This window comes from Protomyctophum bolini (genome assembly GCF_963924005.1).
Source record: "Protomyctophum bolini genome assembly, chromosome: 6".
Lineage (NCBI taxonomy): Eukaryota > Metazoa > Chordata > Actinopteri > Myctophiformes > Myctophidae > Protomyctophum > Protomyctophum bolini.
The window spans coordinates 5,752,117-5,764,871 of NC_137867.1; positions in this window are offsets into that span (position 1 = coordinate 5,752,117).

The window sequence follows — 12,755 nt, forward strand, 5'->3', positions numbered from 1 at the left end:
CACCTCCTACTGTAAATATCTTCCCGTGGCCATGCTCGCAAAGTCATAGAGTAACTCAAAGACATTGTGGACAACACTAGTCTTCCTATAAGAGTCAGACTATAGTGACACAATAGACACCACAGAAGTCAATATAACCTTCATAGATAAGAATATAGTATGTTTTGGAGTTTATATTCAGTTGACTGTACCTTGAAAGCAAGGTACACATAATCACATTTAAGAACATCATCAAGAAGATTGTGGTTTATATGACAAGAGTTGGTTATTTATACTGACAAACTTCTTTAATCAAATGACGTATTGTGTACTATTCTGCGGACCACAGAACTACCACAACTCTATGAATACATAGTTGAAGTTGAGATCAGCACTGTTGATGTTGAAGTGTTAAAGCAACTGAAGGACATCGTGGACAACACTAGTCTTCCTATAAGAGTCAGTGACTCAATAAACATCACAGAAGTCAATATAACCTTCATAGGTAAGAATATTCTATTAAACTTTACAATTAATTTAGAAGTTAAAGGAAATTAAAATGGTGCCCTTTGGGAAATACCATACATGCGAACGATGCTAGTCGGGAACAATGCAAGTTGGAAAACATGCCCCCCCCCAGTTATGCAATACCTGTTGTATATACAATAGAGTTGTTCCTGTCTGTCTGTCTGTGTCCCTTTTATTATTATTAAGTTGTATGTTGATTGAAATGTCAGTCTCAAGTACTGTACTGTTCCTAAATATTCTATGTGAAGCATTGCATATCGAATCAGGAAAATATTTGTTAATCCACCATTTCATCTTGTACTATTTGCCCACAGAACTTCCACAGCTATATGAATACATAGTTGAAGTTGAGATCAGCACTGTTGATGTTGAAGTGTTACTGCAACTGCAGGACATCTTGGACAACACTAGTCTTCCCATAAGAATCCATGACTCAATAAACATCACAGAAGTCAATATAACCTTCATAGGTAAGAATATTCTATTAAACTTTACAATTAATGAGAAGTAAAAGGAATTTTAACAGGTAACCATTGGGCACCCTCCTACTTGGGAACAATGCAAGTTTAAAATACACGCCCACCCAGTTATGCGATACCCGTTGTACCTGTGTTAGAGTAACCTTGTTCCTGTCTGTCTGTGTCCCTTATGTTATTATTAAGTTGTATATTGTTTAAATTTCTGTCTCAAGTACTGTTCGGTCTGTTACTAAATAATCTATGTGAAGCATTGCATCTAATCAATTTCAACAGAGAAGCATGTACAATACAGAGACACATTGAAATATGTTCTATATGTATCTTATTGCCATAACAATACCCAACAAACTTATCACACATTGCATGTTTTGCTCATACAGTATCATGCAGCAAACATTTATCCTCAATATCAACACCTACTTTTTTTGTCTTTTTTTTCAAGTCCCATGTGCCACAAAGTGGGCGTGTCACTTCTCTATTCAGGTTGGAAGATACAGAGCAGATATGATCTAAAACCATCATAAAGAACGTATTAACGTAACCAGTTCTAGAACCAAAGTGCTTTTGTTTCATTTTTGAGTGGTGCAACCACTCCTACAACCAGCAATCTCCGTTTGTATCAGTCATGTATCAGTCATGACCACGAGTATGTTACTTAATAATACCAGTGGGGGGCGCCTGAAACAGAGAGAGGGGTAGTGCTACGTGCTTGCTGCCTGCTAATGAGAGAGGGAGAGAGAGAAAGAAAGAGAGAGGGGGGGGGGGGGGGGGAAGAGAGGGGAGTTGCACCACTCTGTTCACACAGGTGTGATTTTTTATACTCAGACCGGTGGAAAGGGGGTCTGAGTATAAAACCGGTAGTTCTTTTTGGTTCTTAGTCCATGAGCCAGAGCTCCAACATTGGTGGGAAAACTAGACCTATAGGCTTATATTGTTTATATGATCAATACAAGTAAATTAATACATGATAACCCTTCCACAGTAGTATAGATTTTTCATATTTTCTATTGCGAATATTTTTATATATATATATATATATATATATATCTTTTTTTTTTAATATTTCTATTGAGAATAAACTTTTCTTTTTCTCCATTTCTTACCTCTTATGTCTCCAGGTCCCTGCCCGCCTAGTAATATTTCTGTTTCTACATTATGCGGAGTTAGCAACGTGTCCTGGTCCCCTGACAGAGGAGCAGACATGTACATAGCAACAGCAACAACACATGATGGAGACATCTACACCTGTGACTCAGGCAATGCAAACTCCTGCTCTTTAACTGATCTAAACTGTGGTGAAAACTACTCTGTCACTGTTGTAGCTGTGGACAGAGGTTGTCACAGTCAACCAAGTTCAGCTGTGTATCTGAAAACAGGTGAGAAGATGTTCACCAAAGGCACCGTAATTCAGATTTTGAAGCGTTAGGTCATTTTCTCTGTGGGACTCAACTTAATTCAATTGAATGACTTAAAATCGGGATATGGAATGCACAACTGAGTAAAGGGAGGAACCAAGAAATACGTTGTTCCATTTCTCTTTATTACATTTTAGATTCAAATCGTGGTTATTTACATTTTGCTTCATTATATCTTGAAGCCCAGTTAGATTTTTTTCTTCTTAGCTCATCACATTATGGCTTTAATCATGCTTAACTTTGGAATTGTTTTCTCTTTGTAGTGCCATGTGTTGCTACCAACATCTCTGTAGCTCCTGAATGTATCAGCAACAGTGCTGTTGTGTCCTGGTCTGGCCACAAAGGAACAGTACAGTATTATGTTTCTGCCTCAAGTAGTCAAGACAATTCCACCTGCCTGTCCTCTGAACTCCATTATACTCTTACAAGCATCATGTGTGGCACCACCTACACTCTACGCGTTAAGGCTATCAATGGCAACTGCTCCAGTGACCATAGTCCGGCCTTGACATTCAGCTCAGGTATGAGATGGAGAACATTACACGCATGCTCACACACACACACCCACACACACACACACACACACACACACGTGCGCATGCACACACTTCTTGTAAACCTGTGATGTGACAAAAATAATGATTCTGATTAACTTTCTCACTCTTTTCCTTTCTCTTCCCAGCCCCATGTGCTCCATATAATGTTACTGCCAGTCTGGTGTGTCCCAACTCAACCCATGTGACCTCACTGACCTGGGTAGGAAGCCCCAGTGCCACAGCTTACAATGTGACAGCGGTGGGCCAAGATGGACAAGTACATGACTGCAACACCAACAGTACCAGCTGTCAGATACCCAACATGCACTGTGGCCAGAACTTCACCATCACAGTGACACCATATTCTGACTCATGTGCTGGGAATCCCAGCATTCCTTATCGGTTGATGGCAGGTACAGAGCGGGAACAAGACCTAAAATCTAAAAACGATGTACTATTAGACCAATTAAAATATTCTCCACAACATGAAAGAGAATAAACTTTTCTTTGTCTCCATTTCTTACCTCTTATGTCTCCAGGTCCCTGCCCGCCTAGTAATATTTCTGTTTCTACATTATGCGGAGTTAGCAACGTGTCCTGGTCCCCTGACAGAGGAGCAGACATGTACATAGCAACAGCAACAACACATGATGGAGACATCTACACCTGTGACTCAGGCAATGCAAACTCCTGCTCTTTCACTGATCTAGACTGTGGTGAAAACTACTCTGTCACTGTTGTAGCTGTGGACAAAGGTTGTCACAGTCAACCAAGTTCAGCTGTGTATCTGAAAACAGGTGAGAAGATGTTCACCAAAGGCACCGTAATTCTGATTTTGAAGCATTAGGTTATTTTCTCTGTGGGACTCAACTTAATTCAATTGAATGACTTAAAATCAGGATATGGAATGCACAATTGAGTAAAGGGAGGAACCAAGAAATACGTTGTTCCATTTCTCTTTATTTTTTTTGAGATTCAAATAATGGTTATTTACATTTTGCTTATCTTGAAGCCCAGTTAGATTTTTTCTTCTTAGCTCATCACATTATGGCTTTAATCATGCTTAACTTTGGAATTGTCTTCTCTTTGTAGTGCCATGTGTTGCTACCAACATCTCTGTAGCTCCTGAATGTGTCAGCAACAGTGCTGTTGTGTCCTGGTCTGGCCACAAAGGAACAGTACAGTACTATGTTTCTGCCTCAAGTAGTCAAGACAATGCCACCTGCCTGTCCTCTGAACTCCATTGTACTCTTACAAGCATGTGTGGCACCACCTACACTGTACGCGTTAAGGCTATCAATGGCAACTGCTCCAGTGACCATAGTCCGGCATTGACATTCAGCTCAGGTATGAGATGGAGAACATTACACGCATGCTCGCACACACACACACACACACACACACACACACACACACACACACACACACACACACACGTGCGCATGCACACACTTCTTGTAAACCTGTGATGTAACAAAAATAATGATTCTGATTAACTTTCTCACTCTTTTTCTTTCTCTTCCCAGCCCCATGTGCTCCATATAATGTTACTGCCAGTCTGGTGTGTCCCAACTCAACCCATGTGACCTCACTGACCTGGGTAGGAAGCCCCAGTGCCACAGCTTACAATGTGACAGCGGTGGGCCAGGATGGACAAGTACATGACTGCAACACCAACAGTACCAGCTGTCAGATACCCAACATGCACTGTGGCCAGAACTTCACCATCACAGTGACACCATATTCTGACTCATGTGCTGGGAATCCCAGCATTCCTTATCGGTTGATGGCAGGTACAGAGCGGGAACAAGACCTAAAATCTAAAAACGATGTACTATTAGACCAATTAAAATATTCTCCACAACATGAAAGAGAATAAACTTACATTTTTCTCCATTTCTTACCTCTTATGTCTCCAGGTCCCTGCCCGCCTAGTAATATTTCTGTTTCTACATTATGCGGAGTTAGCAACGTGTCCTGGTCCCCTGACAGAGGAGCAGACATGTACATAGCAACAGCAACAACACATGATGGAGACATCTTCACCTGTGACTCAGGCAATGCAAACTCCTGCTCTTTCACTGATCTAGACTGTGGTGAAAACTACTCTGTCACTGTTGTAGCTGTGGACAGAGGTTGTCACAGTCAACCAAGTTCAGCTGTGTATCTGAAAACAGGTGAGAAGATGTTCACCAAAGGCACCGTAATTCTGATTTTGAAGCGTTAGGTCATTTTCTCTGTGGGACTCAACTTAATTCAATTGAATGACTTAAAATCGGGATATGGAATGCACAATTGAGTAAAGGGAGGAACCAAGAAATACCTTGTTCCATTTCTCTTTATTAAATTTGAGATTCAAATCATGGTTATTTACATTTTGCTTATCTTGAAGCCCAGTTAGATGTTTTCTTCTTAGCTCATCACATTATGGCTTTAATCATGCTTAACTTTTGAATTGTCTTCTCTTTGTAGTGCCATGTGTTGCTACCAACATCTCTGTAGCTCCTGAATGTATCAGCAACAGTGCTGTTGTGTCCTGGTCTGGCCACAAAGGAACAGTACAGTACTATGTTTCTGCCTCAAGTAGTCAAGACAATGCCACCTGCCTGTCCTCTGAACTCCATTGTACTCTTACAAGCATGTGTGGCACCACCTACACTGTACGCGTTAAGGCTATCAATGGCAACTGCTCCAGTGACCATAGTCCGGCATTGACATTCAGCGCAGGTATGAGATGGAGAACATTACACACATGCTCGCACACACACACACACACACACACACACACACACACACACACACACACGCACGCGCATGCACACACTTCTTGTAAACCTGTGATGTGACAAAAATAATGATTCTGATTAACTTTCTCACTCTTTTTCTTTCTCTTCCCAGCCCCATGTGCTCCATATAATGTTACTGCCAGTCTGGTGTGTCCCAACTCAACCCATGTGACCTCACTGACCTGGGTAGGAAGCCCCAGTGCCACAGCTTACAATGTGACAGCGGTGGGCCAGGATGGACAAGTACATGACTGCAACACCAACAGTACCAGCTGTCAGATACCCAACATGCACTGTGGCCAGAACTTCACCATCACAGTGACACCATATTCTGACTCATGTGCTGGGAATCCCAGCATTCCTTATCGGTTGATGGCAGGTACAGAGCGGGAACAAGACCTAAAATCTAAAAACGATGTACTATTAGACCAATTAAAATATTCTCCACAACATGAAAGAGAATAAACTTACATTTTTCTCCATTTCTTACCTCTTATGTCTCCAGGTCCCTGCCCGCCTAGTAATATTTCTGTTTCTACATTATGCGGAGTTAGCAACGTGTCCTGGTCCCCTGACAGAGGAGCAGACATGTACATAGCAACAGCAATAACACATGATGGAGACATCTACACCTGTGACTCAGACAATGCAAACTCCTCCTCTTTCACTGATCTAGACTGTGGTGAAAACTACTCTGTCACTGTTGTAGCTGTGGACAGAGGTTGTCACAGTCAACCAAGTTCAGCTGTGTATCTGAAAACAGGTGAGAAGATGTTCACCAAAGGCACCGTAATTCTGATTTTGAAGCGTTAGGTCATTTTCTCTGTGGGACTCAACTTAATTCAATTGAATGACTTAAAATCGGGATATGGAATGCACAATTGAGTAAAGGGAGGAACCAAGAAATACCTTATCCATTTCTCTTTATTAATTTTGAGATTCAAATCATGGTTATTTACATTTTGCTTATCTTGAAGCCCAGTTAGATTTTTTCTTCTTAGCTCATCACATTATGGCTTTAATCATGCTTAACTTTGGAATTGTCTTCTCTTTGTAGTGCCATGTGTTGCTACCAACATCTCTGTAGCTCCTGAATGTGTCAGCAACAGTGCTGTTGTGTCCTGGTCTGGCCACAAAGGAACAGTACAGTACTATGTTTCTGCCTCAAGTAGTCAAGACAATGCCACCTGCCTGTCCTCTGAACTCCATTGTACTCTCACAAGCATGTGTGGCACCACCTACACTGTACGCGTTAAGGCTATCAATGGCAACTGCTCCAGTGACCATAGTCCGGCATTGACATTCAGCTCAGGTATGAGATGGAGAACATTACACGCATGCTCGCACACACACACACACACACACACACACACACACACACACGTGCGCATGCACACACTTCTTGTAAACCTGTGATGTAACAAAAATAATGATTCTGATTAACTTTCTCACTCTTTTTCTTTCTCTTCCCAGCCCCATGTGCTCCATATAATGTTACTGCCAGTCTGGTGTGTCCCAACTCAACCCATGTGACCTCACTGACCTGGGTAGGAAGCCCCAGTGCCACAGCTTACAATGTGACAGCGGTGGGCCAGGATGGACAAGTACATGACTGCAACACCAACAGTACCAGCTGTCAGATACCCAACATGCACTGTGGCCAGAACTTCACCATCACAGTGACACCATATTCTGACTCATGTGCTGGGAATCCCAGCATTCCTTATCGGTTGATGGCAGGTACAGAGCGGGAACAAGACCTAAAATCTAAAAACGATGTACTATTAGACCAATTAAAATATTCTCCACAACATGAAAGAGAATAAACTTACATTTTTCTCCATTTCTTACCTCTTATGTCTCCAGGTCCCTGCCCGCCTAGTAATATTTCTGTTTCTACATTATGCGGAGTTAGCAACGTGTCCTGGTCCCCTGACAGAGGAGCAGACATGTACATAGCAACAGCAACAACACATGATGGAGACATCTACACCTGTGACTCAGGCAATGCAAACTCCTGCTCTTTCACTGATCTAGACTGTGGTGAAAACTACTCTGTCACTGTTGTAGCTGTGGACAGAGGTTGTCACAGTCAACCAAGTTCAGCTGTGTATCTGAAAACAGGTGAGAAGATGTTCACCAAAGGCACCGTAATTCTGATTTTGAAGCGTTAGGTCATTTTCTCTGTGGGACTCAATTTAATTCAATTGAATGACTTAAAATCGGGATATGGAATGCACAATTGAGTAAAGGGAGGAACCAAGAAATACCTTGTTCCATTTCTCTTTATTAAATTTGAGATTCAAATCATGGTTATTTACATTTTGCTTATCTTGAAGCCCAGTTAGATGTTTTCTTCTTAGCTCATCACATTATGGCTTTAATCATGCTTAACTTTTGAATTGTCTTCTCTTTGTAGTGCCATGTGTTGCTACCAACATCTCTGTAGCTCCTGAATGTATCAGCAACAGTGCTGTTGTGTCCTGGTCTGGCCACAAAGGAACAGTACAGTACTATGTTTCTGCCTCAAGTAGTCAAGACAATGCCACCTGCCTGTCCTCTGAACTCCATTGTACTCTTACAAGCATGTGTGGCACCACCTACACTGTACGCGTTAAGGCTATCAATGGCAACTGCTCCAGTGACCATAGTCCGGCATTGACATTCAGCGCAGGTATGAGATGGAGAACATTACACGCATGCTCGCACACACACACACACACACACACACACACACACACACACACACACACACACACACGTGCGCATGCACACACTTCTTGTAAACCTGTGATGTGACAAAAATAATGATTCTGATTAACTTTCTCACTCTTTTTCTTTCTCTTCCCAGCCCCATGTGCTCCATATAATGTTACTGCCAGTCTGGTGTGTCCCAACTCAACCCATGTGACCTCACTGACCTGGGTAGGAAGCCCCAGTGCCACAGCTTACAATGTGACAGCCGTGGGCCAGGATGGACAAGTACATGACTGCAACACCAACAGTACCAGCTGTCAGATACCCAACATGCACTGTGGCCAGAACGTCACCATCACAGTGACACCATATTCTGACTCATGTGCTGGGAATCCCAGCATTCCTTATCGGTTGATGGCAGGTACAGAGCGGGAACAAGACCTTAAATCTAAAACGATGTACTATTAGACCAATTAAAATATTCTCCACAACATGAAAGAGAATAAACTTAATTTTTTCTCCATTTCTTACCTCTTATGTCTCCAGGTCCCTGCCCGCCTAGTAATATTTCTGTTTCTACATTATGTGGAGTTAGCAACGTGTCCTGGTCCCCTGACAGAGGAGCAGACATGTACATAGCAACAGCAATAACACATGGTGGAGACATCTACACCTGTGACTCAGGCAATGCAAACTCCTGCTCTTTCACTGATCTAGACTGTGGTGAAAACTACTCTGTCACTGTTGTAGCTGTGGACAGAGGTTGTCACAGTCAACCAAGTTCAGCTGTGTATCTGAAAACAGGTGAGAAGATGTTCACCAAAGGCACCGTAATTCTGATTTTGAAGCGTTAGGTCATTTTCTCTGTGGGACTCAACTTAATTCAATTGAATGACTTAAAATCGGGATATGGAATGCACAATTGAGTAAAGGGAGGAACCAAGAAATACCTTGTTCCATTTATCTTTATACATTTTTAGATTCAAATAATGGTTATTTACATTTTGCTTCATTATATCTTGAAGCCCAGTTAGATTTTTTCTTCTTAGCTCATCACATTATGGCTTTATCATGCTTAACTTTGGAATTGTCTTCTCTTTGTAGTGCCATGTGTTGCTACCAACATCTCTGTAGCTCCTGAATGTGTCAGCAACAGTGCTGTTGTGTCCTGGTCTGGCCACAAAGGAACAGTACAGTACTATGTTTCTGCCTCAAGTAGTCAAGACAATGCCACCTGCCTGTCCTCTGAACTCCATTGTACTCTTACAAGCATGTGTGGCACCACCTACACTGTACGCGTTAAGGCTATCAATGGCAACTGCTCCAGTGACCATAGTCCGGCATTGACATTCAGCTCAGGTATGAGATGGAGAACATTACACGCATGCTCGCACGCACACACACACACACACACACACACACGCACGCACGCGCACACACACACACACACACACACACACACACACACACACACACACACACACACACACACACACACGCACACACTTCTTGTAAACCTGTGATGTGACAAAAATAATGATTCTGATTAACTTTCTCACTCTTTTTCTTTCTCTTCCCAGCCCCATGTGCTCCATATAATGTTACTGCCAGTCTGGTGTGTCCCAACTCAACCCATGTGACCTCACTGACCTGGGTAGGAAGCCCCAGTGCCACAGCTTACAATGTGACAGCGGTGGGCCAGGATGGACAAGTACATGACTGCAACACCAACAGTACCAGCTGTCAGATACCCAACATGCACTGTGGCCAGAACTTCACCATCACAGTGACACCATATTCTGACTCATGTGCTGGGAATCCCAGCATTCCTTATCGGTTGATGGCAGGTACAGAGCGGGAACAAGACCTTAAATCTAAAACGATGTACTATTAGACCAATTAAAATATTCTCCACAACATGAAAGAGAATAAACTTTAATTTTTCTCCATTTCTTACCTCTTATGTCTCCAGGTCCCTGCCCGCCTAGTAATATTTCTGTTTCTACATTATGTGGAGTTAGCAACGTGTCCTGGTCCCCTGACAGAGGAGCAGACATGTACATAGCAACAGCAACAACACATGGTGGAGACATCTACACCTGTGACTCAGGCAATGCAAACTCCTGCTCTTTCACTGATCTAGACTGTGGTGAAAACTACTCTGTCACTGTTGTAGCTGTGGACAGAGGTTGTCACAGTCAACCAAGTTCAGCTGTGTATCTGAAAACAGGTGAGAAGATGTTCACCAAAGGCACCGTAATTCTGATTTTGAAGCGTTAGGTCATTTTCTCTGTGGGACTCAACTTAATTCAATTGAATGACTTAAAATCGGGATATGGAATGCACAATTGAGTAAAGGGAGGAACCAAGAAATACCTTGTTCCATTTCTCTTTATACATTTTTAGATTCAAATAATGGTTATTTACATTTTGCTTATCTTGAAGCCCAGTTAGATTTTTTCTTCTTAGCTCATCACATTATGGCTTTAATCATGCTTAACTTTGGAATTGTCTTCTCTTTGTAGTGCCATGTGTTGCTACCAACATCTCTGTAGCTCCTGAATGTATCAGCAACAGTGCTGTTGTGTCCTGGTCTGGCCACAAAGGAACAGTACAGTACTATGTTTCTGCCTCAAGTAGTCAAGACAATGCCACCTGCCTGTCCTCTGAACTCCATTGTACTCTTACAAGCATGTGTGGCACCACCTACACTGTACGCGTTAAGGCTATCAATGGCAACTGCTCCAGTGACCATAGTCCGGCATTGACATTCAGCTCAGGTATGAGATGGAGAACATTACACGCATGCTCGCACACACACACACACACACACACACACACACACACACACACACACACACACACACACATGCACACACTTCTTGTAAACCTGTGATGTGACAAAAATAATGATTCTGATTAACTTTCTCACTCTTTTTCTTTCTCTTCCCAGCCCCATGTGCTCCATATAATGTTACTGCCAGTCTGGTGTGTCCCAACTCAACCCATGTGACCTCACTGACCTGGGTAGGAAGCCCCAGTGCCACAGCTTACAATGTGACAGCGGTGGGCCAGGATGGACAAGTACATGACTGCAACACCAACAGTACCAGCTGTCAGATACCCAACATGCACTGTGGCCAGAACGTCACCATCACAGTGACACCATATTCTGACTCATGTGCTGGGAATCCCAGCATTCCTTATCGGTTGATGGCAGGTACAGAGCGGGAACAAGACCTTAAATCTAAAACGATGTACTATTAGACCAATTAAAATATTCTCCACAACATGAAAGAGAATAAACTTTAATTTTTCTCCATTTCTTACCTCTTATGTCTCCAGGTCCCTGCCCGCCTAGTAATATTTCTGTTTCTACATTATGTGGAGTTAGCAACGTGTCCTGGTCCCCTGACAGAGGAGCAGACATGTACATAGCAACAGCAACAACACATGGTGGAGACATCTACACCTGTGACTCATGCAATGCAAACTCCTGCTCTTTCACTGATCTAGACTGTGGTGAAAACTACTCTGTCACTGTTGTAGCTGTGGACAGAGGTTGTCACAGTCAACCAAGTTCAGCTGTGTATCTGAAAACAGGTGAGAAGATGTTCACCAAAGGCACCGTAATTCTGATTTTGAAGCGTTAGGTAATTTTCTCTGTGGGACTCAACTTAATTCAATTGAATGACTTAAAATCGGGATATGGAATGCACAATTGAGTAAAGGGAGGAACCAAGAAATACGTTGTTCCATTTCTCTTTATTACATTTTAGATTCAAATCATGGTTATTTACATTTTGCTTCATTATATCTTGAAGCCCAGTTAGATTTTTTCTTCTTAGCTCATCACATTATGGCTTTAATCATGCATAACTTTGGAATTGTCTTCTCTTTGTAGTGCCATGTGTTGCTACCAACATCTCTGTAGCTCCTGAATGTATCGGCAACAGTGCTGTTGTGTCCTGGTCTGGCCACAAAGGAACAGTACAGTACTATGTTTCTGCCTCAAGTAGTCAAGACAATGCCACCTGCCTGTCCTCTGAACTCCATTGTACTCTTACAAGCATGTGTGGCACCACCTACACTGTACGCGTTAAGGCTATCAATGGCAACTGCTCCAGTGACCATAGTCCGGCATTGACATTCAGCTCAGGTATGAGATGGAGAACATTACACGCATGCTCGCACACACACACACACACACACACACACACACACACACACACACACACACACACACACACACACACACACATGCACACACTTCTTGTAAACCTGTGATGTGACAAAAATAATGATTCTGATTAACTTTCTCACTCTTTTTCTTTC